Source organism: Taeniopygia guttata, chromosome 1A (assembly GCF_048771995.1).
Source record: "Taeniopygia guttata chromosome 1A, bTaeGut7.mat, whole genome shotgun sequence".
In the NCBI taxonomy this organism is placed as follows: Eukaryota; Metazoa; Chordata; class Aves; order Passeriformes; family Estrildidae; genus Taeniopygia; species Taeniopygia guttata.
Window position 1 is genome coordinate 40,411,463 of NC_133025.1, and position 17,640 is coordinate 40,429,102.

General features: G+C 35.1%; 1 long non-coding RNA gene across 2 annotated transcripts in view; it reads right to left on the reverse strand.

Moving 5' to 3' along the window:
- The window catches only part of LOC140682189 (uncharacterized), a 131,211-nt gene that overhangs the window by 57,340 nt on the left and 56,231 nt on the right, over positions 1-17,640 (reverse strand). For both annotated transcript variants that reach the window (XR_012053462.1, XR_012053461.1), the window contains exons 4-5: positions 16,267-16,366; positions 5,366-5,526 (exon numbers count right to left, since the gene is read on the reverse strand). This is a non-coding gene — a long non-coding RNA (uncharacterized lncRNA). The remainder of the gene's footprint in view (positions 1-5,365; positions 5,527-16,266; positions 16,367-17,640) is intronic.

Below are 17,640 nucleotides of genomic sequence, written 5' to 3' on the forward strand. Positions count from 1 at the left end.
AGAGCTGAAACTGGGGCTGTCTATTGATTTATGTACTTTCCTTTGGTTTTGATCTTTTAAAGAACGTGACTTGCCACGTTATATACTCTTCTGGGATTTTCTCCCTCACCACTCATTATTATATTCTCACTGCCAATCTGATCATGCAGTTTCATATGATTTAGTTAAAAGAACATCTACCAGCAGTCAGCTCTGCATGATTTTGCACTTTTTTGGCTAGGGCCCTGATTCAAAATGCAGTCATATGAGTGAGAGAACACTGGTTGTTTTTAATGGGCTTTGGATTTAGCTATGAATGCCTTTTTAGGGCACATCATTTTAGGCTATTCTGTGCATGTAATTGTTCATTTTAAATGCCCTTCCATCTCTACACAAAGCTAGTCTCAGCAAATAAGATAAAACAAATCCAAAATTTATCTATTGCTTAGGATGTACAAGAGGATTTTTTCTTAATTTTAAGGAATATTATTTCTTAGGAACTACTTTATTCCAGAGACTGCAACATATGGAGGAGTCTTCAACTACAATCCATATCTCCTATTTGCATTTGAGACTCTGCACAAGTTTTTACATTTTCACATTTGCCTCATGAAAATAACTTGGGATAAGGATAATTTTTCAAATGTTATTAATAGATAAAATGTAATCCAAAGATAAATACTTCCAGACTGCAGCTACTGTATGTATCTAGACTAGACATACATATCTCAGTGTTTTGTTTTTTCAGTGTGACTAATTGTCTTTGTCTTTAATGACTCTCTTTCAAATGTCTGCTTTATGTTTCACAAATACTTAATCATTGCTTTTCTTCATCTGTTTATTGATAGAGTTTAAATGTGCTCATATGAACCAAAATGACATTAACTGAGAAAAAGTTGGGCAGAAATCTGGGTTTTTTTCTGTCATTCAAATAAAATCTTGTCTCTTACCTGAAACAAAATAAACCAATCATGTTTCACAGCTCCTTTGCTGTAAATACATGAAGAAAATTGTGCAGAAGTGGGAATTGTTACAGCATGCATAAAATATACTTTAAAAGTACTCACAAGAGAAAACATCACTGCTCAGGACCCCATTCTGGCCTGTAAGAATTGTACCAAGAAGAGCAGTAAGCCTACCCATGCATGTAAACGTTGCAGATGTGTTTAAAGCTAGGAAAATAGTGTCTCATAGATGGAAGCTCTTTCACTCTAATGAAACACCTTTGAGTATGATATTATGTCAATGGAACAGCATGTGGCTTTGGTACATATAAAAGCAATTATGGAAGTAATATTACAGGCTGGCTTGCCTTTTTTCTTTGGTTTCAGGGCTTTAGATTCCCTACAAGCTGAGTCAGAATGATAGCACTTTCCTTCTTGTCATCATCTCACAATAAAACATTCCATTCTTTTAATTGCCCAGAAGCCCTTCAGATAGGCCATTTGTGCTTATATTGCAACAATATACATTAGCTAATATTTTACAGTTTACTCTGTGTTGTTTTGTTTTGTATCTTAGAAATTTTAGATATTTTTAAATAATAGTGATTTGGCTTTTAGTAATTTATTGACTTTTCCCACATGATGTGTCTTGAAACTATGGTATAGTACATGTCCAGATTTCGAAGAAATCTAAAAATATAGTGTCCGGTGATATATAAAGAGAGTATGTTATGTTGACCATATTGGCCACTGATAACCTGCTTCATCTGTCTTGACTCTGACATGCTAGAAGGACAGATTAGAGATGAGGCAGCCTCTAAAAACAGAAGTCATTATGAGAAGAAACAGGAGCCCAGCAGCAATCAGGTGTTTTGCTAAAAAGTTCAAAAGATCATATTTGTTTTTTTCTTCTTTTACCTTCTTTAATGTCCATAATCACTGCAAACATGGTATTTCCTTAGTGAGCGCATGACTCAATCTTTCTAAACTTCAGTAGTGCAGTGTTGCTGGTTAAGGACCTTGAAGCCCAATTGGGCTTGTCTTTTCCTTCTGTTTCTGTAGATCAGGGCTTGAACCCTGATAAGCTGTGGCAGAGTTATACTTCAACACTTCATACCTGTCCTCCTCATATATCTTTCGGGTGAGTTCTTCTGCAACTAATGAAAGTTTGTTTCCCTTCATTTTCCTTTTAAACAACTTTGAATATATCAAACCAAATAATATAAAAAAGTCTGATTTGTATACCATACATTATGTCATTTGTTGTATTATTCTGTGTGTCAGCTATATGCTCACATATGCATGTATGGATATAGTCAGTTAAGGATTAATATCTTGTGCATTCATACACAGGAAGTATTAATTTTTAAAATGTTTTGTGATGTGTATGAGATATATGTCTTTGTACATGGCATACTACACTGCCTAAGAAAATACAAGCTTTTATTTTCTGTAAGAAAAATCTGTCAAAAATACTTACAAAAATACATTTTACTTCTAGTGCTCTAATGGAGTTGGAAACACAGTCCAAACCCATTGTTTTATATGAAATTTTCATATTGGTAGTTCACATCATGCTTTTTGGCTACTGACTAGATGAAGTGAGAATTTGAAACAGCAGAGTAACTGTTTGAGTACTTCAGAACTTAGCATAAAAATCCAGGGTGGGGGATGGGGGACATGTTGAAAGAAAAATTAAATATGTTCTACATGCCAACTGTTGACCACTTACTCATATCATGCTGGGATTTTAAGTGGTTCTCTCTTTTGGTTACACAATAAACCAACTCCATGTGTAAAAGTAGTATAACCTTCTATTTAATGGAGAAAAGTCCCCTATGAATAGTGAATTTTACCTCTTCTCAGAACTACTTTAAAATTTTTTCCTTCCTTCTTCAAATGATATTGAATTTTAATACAATAATTGGTGGCCTGTGACACTTTTACTGAGCTGAATACAATTCCAGCTCTGCTGTGGTGCTTTTGAAGCTCTCTTAGAGCATCCTGTGAAAAGAGCAGGAAGACTGGTGCTAGTGGCTTCTCTTTATTCAGATGTATTTGGTTTAGTTCCTCATCTTTCTGGTTTGAAAGCTAGTCCTAGCACAGTAGATGGAAGTTTCCTAAAAAATTATTGTAAGCTCCTAAAACCCATAATTACAGCCTTACAATATCTCTATCTGTGAGAAATACCCAGCACAGCTGCTGTAAAGTAGACATTATAATGCCACCTTTGTAAAATCAGAAACATGACAATTCATTTGCTAATATGTAGTTCTGTTCACAGCCAAGGTCCCTGGTATAGCCCCTCCTATATATCCCTGGGGAGGCCCGGGAGTCCCCACAAGTGAAATGTAAGAGGGTCGAGAACACAGACCAAATAGTGCTTCTTGTACCTAAAGCGAAAAAGCAGTAATTTCCCAGCCTTAGTTAGTCATCTTTGCCACTTTTACCTGTGGTCCCACGAAGACCTCAATAACATCCTAATAATGGTGCAAGTATTATATAGAAGCTTTTACTGACCCTCTGTGCTGTATTTCTTTCTTAGAATGAGCCCTGTTTGCTTAAGGACTGCCCATCCATGAATGTTAATCATTTGTGATCACATAACACCATCCCCCAAAATACGTGACTAAAATTAAACTACAGATGGTGTTCACAAAGGTTAACCTTAGCCTGGGGTGCCAAATCCCTTCAGAATCCTTCCACAGTCAATGGGAAAAGGAAATGTCTCCTTTAATATGGTATTCCTCAATCTGTGCTCTGGGAACCAGTAGTGATCTGGAAGACATCTGATGGTAGTTCATGAAAATGTTGGAAACGTTTAACCTTCCCCTGCAGAAAACACCTCCAAACTATATACAGAAATTCCTATGTATGCACACAAGCAAACAATCAATTTGGAAGATTTTAAAAGTAATAAACAAAGCTTGAAAGGGCATTTGGCCGTAAATGAAAACCATTATGACAACACTTCATAACAGTACTTTGATTTTTTTTTAAGGTTGGGTACACTTTCAATTTGAAAAAGAAAAGAACTGAAGCTAATTTTTGAGTTCCCTTCCCAGGAAACTACACAAAATTATTAAGGAAACACACTTGACTTTGGAAGGACTTTTTTTTCCTAAAAGCCTTTACATTTTGAAATATCAAAACATGAAAAGTGACGTCCATGGGGTAGTACATCCAGTGTGGTGCACTCAGTCATCATTTCTTGAAGGTTCATATATTGGCTATTAGCATTATATGATATCTTTCCAAAGTATGGTTGAAGAAGGTATTAAACCCCCAAAAACTTCAACGAATTACATTTTAATTAAGTGATATTTTAACTATTTTTTTTAAATAAACCTAGAGATATTAGTTTTCAATAAAAATAATCAAAAGCATTATTGAAGTCAGTCTTCTGCTATGTCATATGAAATTATTCTACATTGCAGCTTGTAAAAATATAATCTAGTAAGTGAATGTTTTCACTTTTTAATTTGACTAAAGTTCTTGTTAATTACAACAACTTCATGATTATTTGTATCAAGTAGAATTCATTCCCATCTGGACAGCACCATAAGAATTTCTGTCTAACAGATGGGCTTCTCATGGTTGTAATTCCTTTGAGAAATCTTAGCTTTATTGTATATGAAACAAAAAAGAAGAAAACATTGTGAGGGTCTTAGTGCAATCCTTTTCTATTGTAACTTGCATGAGGGAACGAGTCTGAGGGAACGATTCTGATGCTGTATTCAGGGACGAGACTAGGTTAAAAAACCCAAATCCTTTTATTCTTAACTATTATTCCATTACACTCTTATTCTATACTATTTATTTTAACTTTGGGGGTTAATAATATTTTTTAATTTTATAATTACATACATTTACTATTTTTGCTCAGGTTTGTACTCTGACAGTAAATTATAGTAATTTATACCATGATAAATCATAAATTCCATTATGATTAGGAGTTTGTGCCAAACAACCTGTGGTTGGATTCTGATTCCATTCCTGAAGGTTCTCAGGGCATTTGTTTCTCTTCATTTGAACTATGTCAATTCATCTTATGAAGTGTATTGCTTACATGTATCAAGAGATCTCCCACCATAAACTTTCTGAATATTTATAGTTTCAGGGTAAAAAAATAGTAGAAAGACAATCTATGTTTGAACAAAATAGTATCTAATAGATGGCTTGGCATCTCCAAATGTCTAGATTTTCTCAAAGATGGGCAAAGTTCTTAAATAAGAGACTAAACACTAATTTTAAGGAGCAGAGGCTTGGTGGCATAATAAACTGATAATTTTTTTCATGCTAATTTTAAGGAACTGTCTGACCAGAACTTTAGCCTAGAAATAAATTAAAAATTGTAGCATGCAAGTAATTCAATCAAATGATACATAGAATCAAATTATACAAATCACATCCCAGGATGCCTGATTTTGCAGACAACTCACAGTTTGGAGTACTCTGTAGCTGTTTGCTGGAGAGCAGGTTCAGAAAGGGCATTTCAGGGGAATTCTAGGGAGCAAGTGAGGCCAATGACTTCACAACTATGAGGATGTTCCAGCATGTTAGCTGAGGACTGCACCAGAACCAGTTCACTGCCTGTGAGTAACTACATAAAAGGAGATACAAAGAGAACAAATTTGTGAAGTTCTGTTGTGAAGCCACCTCCATTCAGAGGTGTTTGAATGTCTAGTTTCTGCCTAGCTTACTAGTAAGGGTCCCTGGTATTTTTTTATCCATCCCAAACAAGATAATCTTGGAAGTGGTGAAAAGGTAATCCTTTCAGAAAAGAGTATGGAAAGTAAAATTTCATTTTTAAAAAAAACAAAGTCCACAGTAAAATGGTTATGAGTATATATCTATACTATAACAGAAATGCATATGGAAATGCATATGCATATACACCTAACTGAAAGCTTGCAGGAGAATTAACATGCCATTTGCAAATGATGACTGTTACAAGAACAAACTCTTTGTGATTCTATATAGTCCAAAATGGAATGGCTAGGATTGGGTAAGTTGTATTTTTGTTCAGTCAAAGCATTTTATTTTAATTTGTCTTGCGTGTTCCATCACGAGATAGAAAGTTTCAACATGGAGATCACTCAAACAGAAAAAGCATGGTCCTGAAAGAAAGGACCATATTTTGAGAAAAACATTTTTATATTTTGCGTTACCTTGATATGTATTTTCTACAAAATCAACACAACTCTGTGAAGCATTTTTGTTTCAAAGATGCATTTTTCAAATGTGAAAAGATCAGATTAATTCCTAATTTTTGACTTTTCAGATAGGATTACTGATTTCCTCAAAGATTTTACATTTAATAATTGCAGAGTAATAATTATCCTGAGGAAAAAATACCTCCTAAATAAGAATTTGCTTCCAAACACACTGAACATGACTGCTGCGCAAGTGAGCCGCTATGACATAAAAGAGTATATCAGAGAATTGAGATGAAGAGATTTTACAGATTCACCCACATGACAGAGTGAAGTGCCATGTAGAATTGTGTGATTTAGTTGTCAATGAGAAGCAGGGATATGAAAAAATGTTTCTTTGAAAAATTCCCAACTGGTTCTACAATGAAGTCAAACAGTTCACTTATCATAATGCTATTATAGTACCCCCTTTTAAATAAAGATTAATAGCAACATGTTCATTTTTTTTCTTAAAGATAGAGATTTCTATTTAATAAGCTTACTGTGAATTATATCCTCAATGCAACAATTTTCCCCATCTCTTGTAAAAATATCCATCCTTACTGGTTTTTAGCTGTAATCCAGGACAATGTCTCTCTTGCATACTGCATGCATTTTTCACAAACATGTCAACATAACACTCCTTGAGCAGGACATTGTTTACTTTGGATAAACCTGCCTCATGGAGGATAAAACCATTCTTTGTGAACACTTATGAAGGACAAGAGTGTGCATGCTATTTATGAAATGTTTCATTATGCAGTATGTGGTTTCCATTATATAAATAATTCTTTCGCTCTCATCTACTTCTCCGTGGGAATATTGAATAAATAATTAAAGGAAAAAAAAAAGAGTAGGAAGAAATAAGTATAAACAACTTGAAAGATGATTCATAAGTTGAGTTATGTTAATTGTATTTCGTACTGAGACATCAAAGTACATTTGGTAACAAGAAATATATGCACCTTTCCAAGATTTTATATTTTGGCTTTCTTAAGGATGCTGATAATTATCCACAATAACTTCATGGAAAATATCTCCAAAAGCTTTTTTTAGTGTTTATTTCTCTAGAGCAAGACATCACTTATAATCTCATTTTTAAAGGGTTAGTTCTTTGCTTTTTGTTATAGTGAGACACACTGCCTAGTCCACAGTCAGAGTATAGAAGTTCTTATCACAGTCACATAACTTTTCTTCTTATTGCCTTTAAGAAACTCATCAGCCACAAGAGAGAGAAAAAACCACCCTAAACCACTAAAAATCCCCCACAATACTGGCAGAGCACTAATAAAAATGGCTGCATTTTGGCTAGCCTATCTGAGAATTAATACACACCAAAATAATTGGGGTTTATTTATATTCCAGTAATATCTAGAGACCCTGTTTGGAGATTCAGGGTCATATTTTCTGAAGTGAGTAAGTAATGCAGTAGCCTATAGCCATAAAATAGCAAAGGCAACAATTTCACAGTTTAGTTCCATAAGTCCAAATTTCAGATAGTTGAAGCCTATCTCAGTTTTGTTGCCCTGGTCGAATTTGGTTGTCTGTGTTTCTGCTGCTGGTTATTTGCAGAACTTCCCCACCATTTCCAAAACAGAGGTGATCATGCTCACAGTGATATGCCAGGAGTCATGATACAGATTTTCTGCCACACATAAACACTGGTGGACCTGCTCTAGAAGACAGTTTTTATGAAATAAGAGCACTCCTATAAATCTGAATAGACTAGAACCAAAACTCAGAAAGAAGATCTTCCTGCAACTTCCTAAAATAGTGAAAAGATGGAAGTTAGGAAATTGGCTCTTGTGCCTAAACCAGACAAGATCTTATTGTCTTTATCTGAAAAAAAAATTGAATTACAGAAGCTGCTGAAAAATCTTCAAAAGGATGGAATAATACACTTTCTAATTTTTTGGTACTCTTCCCTAGAATAGGGAATGAACTCGGATGGCATTTGCTGCAGCTGGCTGAAAAAGAATCACAGAAATATTCGGAGGTTTTAACTGTAGTTTTTATTTCTCTTGTTCTACCTGAAGACATGTCAAAAGTGAGAATTTCCAAAGTAAAGGAAGGAGAGAGAAAGCCAGTAAACACCCATCTGAGTTGTAGCACATTCATTAATGTTCATGGTCTAACACTATGTGGTTCTGAGCAATGAATATGTCTGCTGTGTGGCATGGAGCTCTCAAAAACCAGTTAATGAATATTTAATAAGGGTGAAATAGTTTCAATGGGAGTACTTTAAAGACTGAACAACTCACTAAACCAGGGTGAAGTAATATGCTAGGGAAGAGGGAAAGGTTTTACATCAAAGTCATCACTCAGTCTATGTTTTTCTCTAGAATATTAAGTTTCAAAAAATGCATAAATCTGGCTCTTCAGGAAAATTTCTCTAACCTTGAGGACTACTGGCTATTCTAAGATCTCATTCATACTTTCTGGCTTCCATCTAAATTTACTAGTGACATTGCTGAGAAATACATTATAAGCCGTGGTTTCTCTAAGAAAAGCTCTTAGTTGGCTAAACTGTGCAATTCCTACATAGAACTTCTGTTGGCAAGAGTATTGCTTTAAAGATGGAGGAATTTGTTTTAATAGAATTTGGCCAAGGTAGTTATTTTCTCATTGAATAACATAAAACTGGTATCATCAACAACAATTTTAGACACACGGAAATAAAAGTCTATCTTCTACTAGCTGAAAATGATGGGCTTCAAAATAATTGTGCATGCTGTTACGTATTTTATTTTTCACCATGTTTCCGGATATATTTGGCTGTTTTCCCCACTGATGTTTAAACTGCAATTTCTTTATTTGAATAAGGCAGTTTGAAATCAGGCCACAAGTAACAGATTGCTTTGTTTAAACTGCTTTTACTTGCTTGGTCTTATCTTGTTTTATGTGTTTTATGTGCATCAGCCGGATGCACAAGAGATGCCTTATACTATATGCATTTGGAATAGCTGCTATAGAGGGATTACCAGCCCAGCAGTGGCATAAAGCTCCCTTTAGAATTTGTTGACTACAGCACTGTATCCCAAACCTACTGGCAGGGACTAGGAAACCAAAATTGTTAAATCTTGCTATAGGGCCTTCTAGTTAGTTCAATGAAACTTTAAATAGCTTTTACCATATTTGCTCTTTCTTCCCCAGGTGAAATCTTTCATCCCAGATTTTCACCAAATTATTTTTATTGCATAGCATTCTATTGTTAAAACAATATATATTATTAAAATATTATGAAAATTTTAAAACTGTTTTCCTTACTTGGGCCTTATTTCCTTTTGTACTTGACTTGGTTGAAATCTGTTTTTTCTAGTTGTAAAGTTTTTACTGGATGGTGGTTCCTGTGCCTGTCATGAGAGGTCTCCTCCTATGTGACAAACATGAAAACTAAGAGCCAAACATACTTACTTTTCCTGAGTGCTCTTTCAGGCTCAAGTTCTCCTTTCAGTGCCAGGGAAACTTTATTAAGTTTGTGTAGAATATTAGTGATGTGAATACTAGAGCTTGGAACAATTGCTCTTACCATTTAATGGCAAGTAGATGGTCAGATTTTATAAATTGAACAGGTATAATGTCTTTTCTATAAATTTATCTTACACCTTGTATATGGTAAATGGAGTGGTACTTACTATCAGTAATGCAAAAGTAAAGGAACAAATTATCCCATGTCAAGCATACCCATGTTTTCTTTGTTTTTTTCCCTTTGGTAGGCTTAGGCAAATCTAATTGATGCCAAAATAATCACAAAAAATTAATGTGCCAAGTACAGTGGATCAGCAAAAGTTTTAGATGGAGAGAAGCCAAAATATTTTTAAAGGAAAATACTTGGGCTGAAGGTATGGGGTGAGCTCATAAAGAACCATCCTCTGGCAGGCTAGGGGACAATCTTATTCAAATTCCTCTTGCCTTTAATGTCAATACTTGGCAAAAGTCCATTAGTCAGATAAAGGCAGTACAATTTCAAAACACTGTAAACTATATATGTTACCTGATACCATGCCTCATTTGACTCCCCTTTCCACACCCACTCCAAAAAGAATCACATGGAACTTTATGGAGAGGCAAGTTGGACTATTTTGGCAGTCCTTCAAAACATAAATTAGGTTCAAACAAAAAATGCATGTGAGGAAACAATTTGGTTAATAGTTCTTATTCCAGAATTACTGTATTTTGTTCTATATTATTCAGTTTCTCTTGCCTCTGGAGAAGTATTTTCCTTCCATGAAAAACTAATTTCTGGTGTTGTTCATGCACATAATCCTGTTGTTTTCCCATAACACTTAAAGGATGCTGGTTACTTTATAGCTTATTGAACAATTTACCTAGAGTTCTGAAGGCCCTCGAAGAACCAATATAGAATTTCTGTAGCCAGCTGCATTTCTAACAGTAAGGGCACCCTGCATAAAGGGCAGGCTATGCAGATATGCATCCTAAACAAGGAATGAGAATGGCTTGAAAGAGAGGGCTCAGAGTTAATGATGTAATTTTTTTTCTGGGTTGTGATCAAGACAATTGCGTCAGTTCTTTCTACCCAAAAGCAGAAGAGACCTGAGTTTTTCTTTGTTTTGAAACAAGTGATATTGTTCACCAAGTTAAGAGCATTACTTGAGTGAATATTTATAAGAATTCTGCAAAGGCTTTTCATTGCCATAGCACAATTGCTAAATTATACAAAAACCTGGAATAATGCTTACAGATTTGACCATTCTCTAATTTTACTAACAGGAGAATGAAAACAAAAGTACAGTCATCCAACAGTGCAACATACAGATGAACAGTAAATACCTGGGGCACTGCCAGACTGATCTTAAAGAAGTGCATACCACATATGTGGTCAGGAAATAAATTGCATTTATCATGCACCTTTGCTTGCCTCATTCATCCATCTCTGTCTAGACTACTTTAAGCATTACAAACACTGTGTTACATCAAAGTCTCTGTCCAAAACAAAAAGAAGAGAAAGAGTAGTAAGAAAACAATTAATTTTCCCCTTCCTCTTGGCTGGTACAACATTAATCTTTCTCTACAAAATATTGACAGCTGTTGCTGGTCAGATTTTAAATGTGCAGCAGAAAATAACAATCTTAGTGTCTAGATTGACAATTCATAGAGCACTTGACCTAAAAAGTTATTGATCTGTTTCTTGAATTTTTGCTTTTTAAACTCACTTTTCTGTTAACCAGGTGAAGACATCAGACAGAATAAACTAGATCTGGCAGGGGCTTGATAGATTATATAATTCATCCCCCCATCCATTCTGGTTTCTAAAACTTTTCCCTTTTATACTTTTGTACTATTATTATTATTATTATTATTATTATTTACTTTTATAGTACTGTCAGTTTTTATGGAGTAAATATTTCTAAAAATGTTACATGGACTACGATAAAAAGCTGCAAACCAACACGGGTTCTGAAAAACTACAGATCATTGATTCTTAGCTTTGTCTCTATTTCCTCTTTAACACTAAGTTCAGTTTCTTATCAGGTATTTATTAGGTTGGAAAAAAGTCTCCCATCCTTTGCCTTGCCTTACTTTGCCTCAACTTCCCTTGTATTTACTTGTTCCCTTTCTTCATATCTGAATAATGATATAACAGTGGCACAGGAGTCATAAATACCTCCCAACTTCTATCATCAGACCAAAGTTTCAGTGATTCAGAACCTCTGGAGATGAGGAAGGGCTTAATCTGAGGTCCTACATTAAAAGTAGAAGACCTTGATCATTATGTGGTGATTGGCTTAGGTTGAGATGCATTGAATTAACAGAATCATCCTGTCTGAGATTTGAAGAGAGCCAAAACAAAGAACATAAGTAGAACAAGAGGAATGAGAAAATATGTTGGGTGTCTTCACCATCACATCCTTCAATGTCTGTGAAACTAGGAGGAATACATAAACCAGCAGGTTATGGAGAAAACTGAGGAGCAGAAATAGTTTAATAAGATAGTTAAGAAGAGTAGATAGACATGTAAATTATTTGCTAAACTTGCAGCAACTGACATTTAAGAAGGGTGAAGACTGTGCAAAACTTCTTTTGAATAAAGTAGTCATAGCAAAAAGTGTAATCTTTATAGAAGACATGCTCCCTGCCAATTCACTGCCTTTCCCACCTTCTCCTTCACTCTTTAGCTTGCTTCCAATGTCCTGCTTGCATGGTGACTTTTTTACATGCTTTCTTCTTGTTCTTCCAAGGTGGAAGTGACTTGGGAAGGAGAGTGCAAGTGCCTTGTGCCCTCTCTGTGGTCTCAAGAAGTTGAATACACACATGGAGCCTACCATGGATCCCCTGGCACTGAGGTTTGTGCTCTGATACTTCAAGATTAAAAATTAAGAGAAGAGATCTGGACCTCGCCAAAGAAAGGAAAACAGTTTAATTCCAAAACTAGCATAAAATACTACATTAGTTGAATCATTAAATTTAGAGAACCATTAAATCACTAATCACTGTAGCTAAAATCCCACACAAGGACAGATTTCAGCATTCTTTAGTAAAACAAACTTAAACTCAAAATTGTGTGTTAAGCATTTTTCACCGGAAAGCAGGGTATGGACTCAACAATGAACTGTTATCAAATTAGCACATTAACAATCATAGCACAAAACCTGAAGTAGTGCTTTTGCACAGTACAAATGAAGAAATAAGTGGTGAACATCTTAACAAAAATAACCCCATCAGTAATTCATAAGCACCGCTTAAAACTGTTTAGAATAATGCTGTGAGAATGCTTTTATGATAATCTGAAAATTTAAGTTAGTCATTTGAATAACTAATTTGCCCAGTTTACAAAGGCAAATTGCCTATGGAAGACCATGGGAATTTTGCCACATTAGGCCTCAGTAAAGCTTGAGAAGACAGAGCCCATAATGTTGCTATTAGCATAAAGTAACCCTTGGATTTTTACAAGCCATACTCAGATTTTATTAAAAAAATGGACTCCATGTGCTGTTCTTTGTGGTACTGAAAACACAGCAGTGGGTTAAAAGAGATGTTTCTAATAAAGCTCTGTCTCCAGGCTGCCATGAGGCTTTAAAATCTCCTGCTACGAGGCTGCAGTATGTTCAGGCTGTATCCCACTGGGAACTTCCACGTGGACATAGAATCCCTCTTGGGAGACTTCTAATTTTGCCTGAAGCTAATTAGAATTCATGTTTTCTTAGTGAATTAAGGACAGTGATAACTACTCACACTCTAATTGCAGTTAAGCCTAATGGACAGGCCAGGATAGGTAGATACCAGAAGTATGTACCCAGCAAATATTTTGAGGTTTTTTTCCATTTCACATTTACCACTGAGCACTCAGCAGGTGCTCCCACTTTGGAAAGGAAGTGCTAATGCCTTAAATCACCTTCTTATTCTGATTAGAATGCATCTAATTGATGTCTCACCTCTGGGAAAACAAAGGCAGCAAATTCAGGTTAACGCTCTTAAGTATTGGGAGGCATGGCTAAGTGCATTAACCCAGCCAAGACCAAAACACTGACACCTACAATAATATAAGAAGAAACTACAAGATTCCTTAGAAACACCGCCATACTTCAAAAGTGGCCTCCAAATGGTGTCAGAAAGAAATTAAGAATAATGTTTGGAATTACTCTTCTCGTGTTTAAAGGATATTTAGTAGTAAAAATAAAACAAATGTATTTTGTAGAATAAACCTGAGTAAAAAACTGAATTTTAAGGCCAGAGGACTGAGACAAAGAAAAATGACTCTTCTTGTTCCTCTCCCTGCTTCCAGCAAAGAGTTACACTTTTTCAACACTGAGTTAAGGGTGGTGGATTCTCAAGACAGACTGAGAAATCCGCATTATCTAACTGTAGCTGGCCACATTTCAGGCCCTGGGGTATATCTGGACTAGTCATTCTTGTCTCTTACCATCTGAAGAATGAGAAAGGATTTCACAGCAGGATTTATCAGCTTGTTTCAAGTACTGCCCCTGTGATGAAATATTTCACAGTTTGGTTGTGATTGTTTCTCTCTACTGATTATAAAAGTCTGGACAACTCTTTCAGTTGTGGTCTTTCGCTTGCTGTTTATTTCTCATCTATTATCATGTTTCTTTAGGAAATCTGGTATGCAATTAATGGTATGAGAGTATAGAGAGAACTGATATTCAAAACACAGCTGTAGAGATAAATAGCAGCTGTGGAAATATGGTTCACTGTAGTAACTGTGGGCATTTATATTTATATCAGCTAGAAGCTGTATCAGGATGATGTACAGCACAATTCAGAGCCTCAAAAATTTGTTGTTCCCCATGCTAAAAATACATCTTAAGTAAGGTAGAAGTCTATTATTCAGAAATATTACTTGCATTTAGTAGCTTATTCCCTTACAGTGGGTTTCAAGAGTTACTAATTCATTACACTCTAGAATCCAGAAACAGCTGAAAAGTAAAAGGCATGAAATCATATTTATTAGCTATGCTGAATTACCTCTTTAAAAATAAATTTACAGGTTTTGTAGAGACAGATGTTCAGCATTGCATTACTAAAGTTCAATTCTCAGAAAGATTTACTGATTCATGTGGTTCAGGGTTAAACAAATCAGCAAGCAGTAATCAAGAATCCATAAAAAAAAAGGTGATGGACTAAGGCTGGCCTTTGTGCCATTAAGGAAAAAACTTTGCCACATTTATATCCAGTAAAACCACAAAAAAGTTGTTAGAAACATGCTTTTTTATTATGTGAAAAAGGAAAGTGCAGGTAACCTCAAAAGAAGATAAACTCTGAAACTTCAGAGATATTCACTCTCCTTGATTTTTCTCCCTTAGTAAAGGCAAGTATTGTCCCTAATGAACAGACTATTGACTGTGTCAATTCTAGATGAGATTATGACATAGTGGAATATAATGTTCATAAACTGAATCTCAGTTACTTTCAGTATTTGGGAAGTGGACAATGTAATGAAAATAGTACTTCAACTTAGGGAAACAATGAGGTTCTATGATCTCACTCCCTTCTACAATCCCTCCTTAAAATATGACGAATGACAACGCTATTGCTCCACATTCACAAAGTCATCTCTGTATTTTCAATGCTTTGGCTAGAGAGGCATTATCACATCCTTCCAGATGAGGCATGGAGTGTTTATTTTTTTGGGGTACGGGTGGGTTTGGGGGTGCTTATTTGATTTGTTTTTCTTGTTTTACAGATGATATTGTGTAAACTCATTTGGATGAAAAAGAGTTCACAAATATATCATAATATTATCCTTATTATTTGGACCTGCTGTAATATAGCTTTATGAAAAAAAGCTGCAATTTAAAGATAACCAAGGAAAAAAATCCTGCCATGACCTCTTCTTTTTTGCTTTGGTTATACTCAATAAATACTCATAGTTTGGTTTAAAGCCAACCCTTTTTATCATCTTTGTCATCTAAAACACTCAAAGATATCCAATAGAATCCTGAAGGAGTAAAACACTGATTAAGGACAATCCATGAATAATCAACATTTTTTCTTACAGCACAGTTGGATACCAATATAGAAAATTGGTTCATATTCACTTTTTCAACTAGAATGTACATCAGTCTTTGGCCTTGTTTATGCAACACCTCATGCACAAATATCCATGCAAATCCAAAACATTATTATGTTTACATCACACTGGGGTGTGTTGCTCAGCCCACAGGGATGTAATTTTGATGACAAATAAATAATGATTGATGACTTTCAGTCTTGATATGGCAACATACATGGTTTCATATGAGTTGGTACTTGACATTAAAATGATGTTGAGTACCTTAGTACCAAGGCAAATAAAATCACAAAGGCAGTCATGGGTAAAAATATAATATACAAAGAAATGGCCTCCAGTGTGGTGAGAGCAAAATGTTACTTTGGATAAAATGGAAAGAGATTTTTCCGGAGTTTTTTGTTATAAAATTAACAAAAATCAAATGCAAGCAAAACTACTCCAACTCCCCCATCTTCCTTCAAAAGTTACACATTTTCAAATGAAAACTGATATTTTGACTTAGAAATAATTTGTTGTTAGTCCTAAGAACTTTTTGAAATTCCAGAAGAGAAAAACTTGAGACAAAGTGACAGACTTAAAGTTTCCCATCCCTATTTTTTTCTCCCCAGTTAGTTAGTTCCTCGATACATCCATGAACATTCTGAGCTCCCCAGAAACTCACCTTTCACAAACAGATTTCTTATTTATTGAACATCCAAAATTTTCTGTTGAATCTGGATCACATCTGAAGATCTCTTCATTATCAATTTGAGGCTGTAACCCTGCAAAATGAATTTTTATCTTCAGTTATTCAGTGAGAAGGGAGTGTTTGAGCCAAAAACTCAATGTATTTTAGTTTAAAAAAGCATGTTACATAGACAAGATAGAATGATGATCTGGGTTGTTTTTGCATTTCATCTCTCTTTTTAGGAGTGATATAACTCTCTTATTGATGACATATTATTGGTTGTTTCTTCCAAATATAACCTTGTGTATCTTACATATCTGGCAATTTATCTATTATGTCAAATGATGTACAGTACCTTGAGAAGATGTTATTATACAAATTGGCCTAGTAATAGATCATAAAGTTCATTGACTACTTCAATGCATAAAGACAATCCCAAAAGGTGGATTAGATAGACAGCTCTAAGTGAGAGGATGTGGGGAGCACTGGTTTCTATGGGATCTGCTGGGTGCTGAGCTGAGAGTGTTGAGATCTCATTTTCTGGCTGATGGGACAGGAAAATTTAATGTGTGGAAATTTCTCTGAGGCTTTTTCCTACAAAAACTTATACTGATTTGTTGATGACTTCCAGTGACCGTTCTCTCTATTCCACCCAATTACTCTGCAAAGCATTACACTACATTCTCTAGCTGTCTCAAGTGGAGAGAAATCTTTCATTGAATAAATTTATCCTAGTGCAAAGTTTCACTCTGAAAGGAAATTGTGGTTGTTCTGAAATCAGTTTTAAGTCTCACATGGCCTTCACAGAGGCTGAATTTCCCCCTGCAGACTACACTGAGACTAGTTGTTCCTCCCTTTGTCTGGGACAACATGATCTATAACTGTAGGAAAGTTAGAGTCTTCTCTTTCTTGCTAATCAGACAAATGCAAGCGTAGCATTATTGTGCATGCATTATACATTTCCTTTCTTATTGTCAGCTTGCATGCACATTGACAACATAGTCCTAACTCATCATAGCATTTTAAGCACGTGTTTAAACTTAAGCCAGAGTGAAGCCTATTCTCAAACACTTTGCTGAATGAACATCTCCAAACACATCATCATGGCTGTTTTTTCTTTCCAGCTTGGCGCACTCTATGTTGGAGAAGGCCAAATTTCAATTATACTATTACATTTCCCTCCTTTTAGAGTAAAATTATTTTCCCAAGGTCTTAATGTGCACATGAATAAAGAGTGTGTTTCCAGACAAAAGTGATTCAAATTTTAAGGTAATTGGATTTTGCAGAATTCAGCTTGCTATGAAAGTCTGGACCATTGGATAGGACAATAATATTTAGAGGAATTTGTAATCCAGTTTTGCTTCTGTC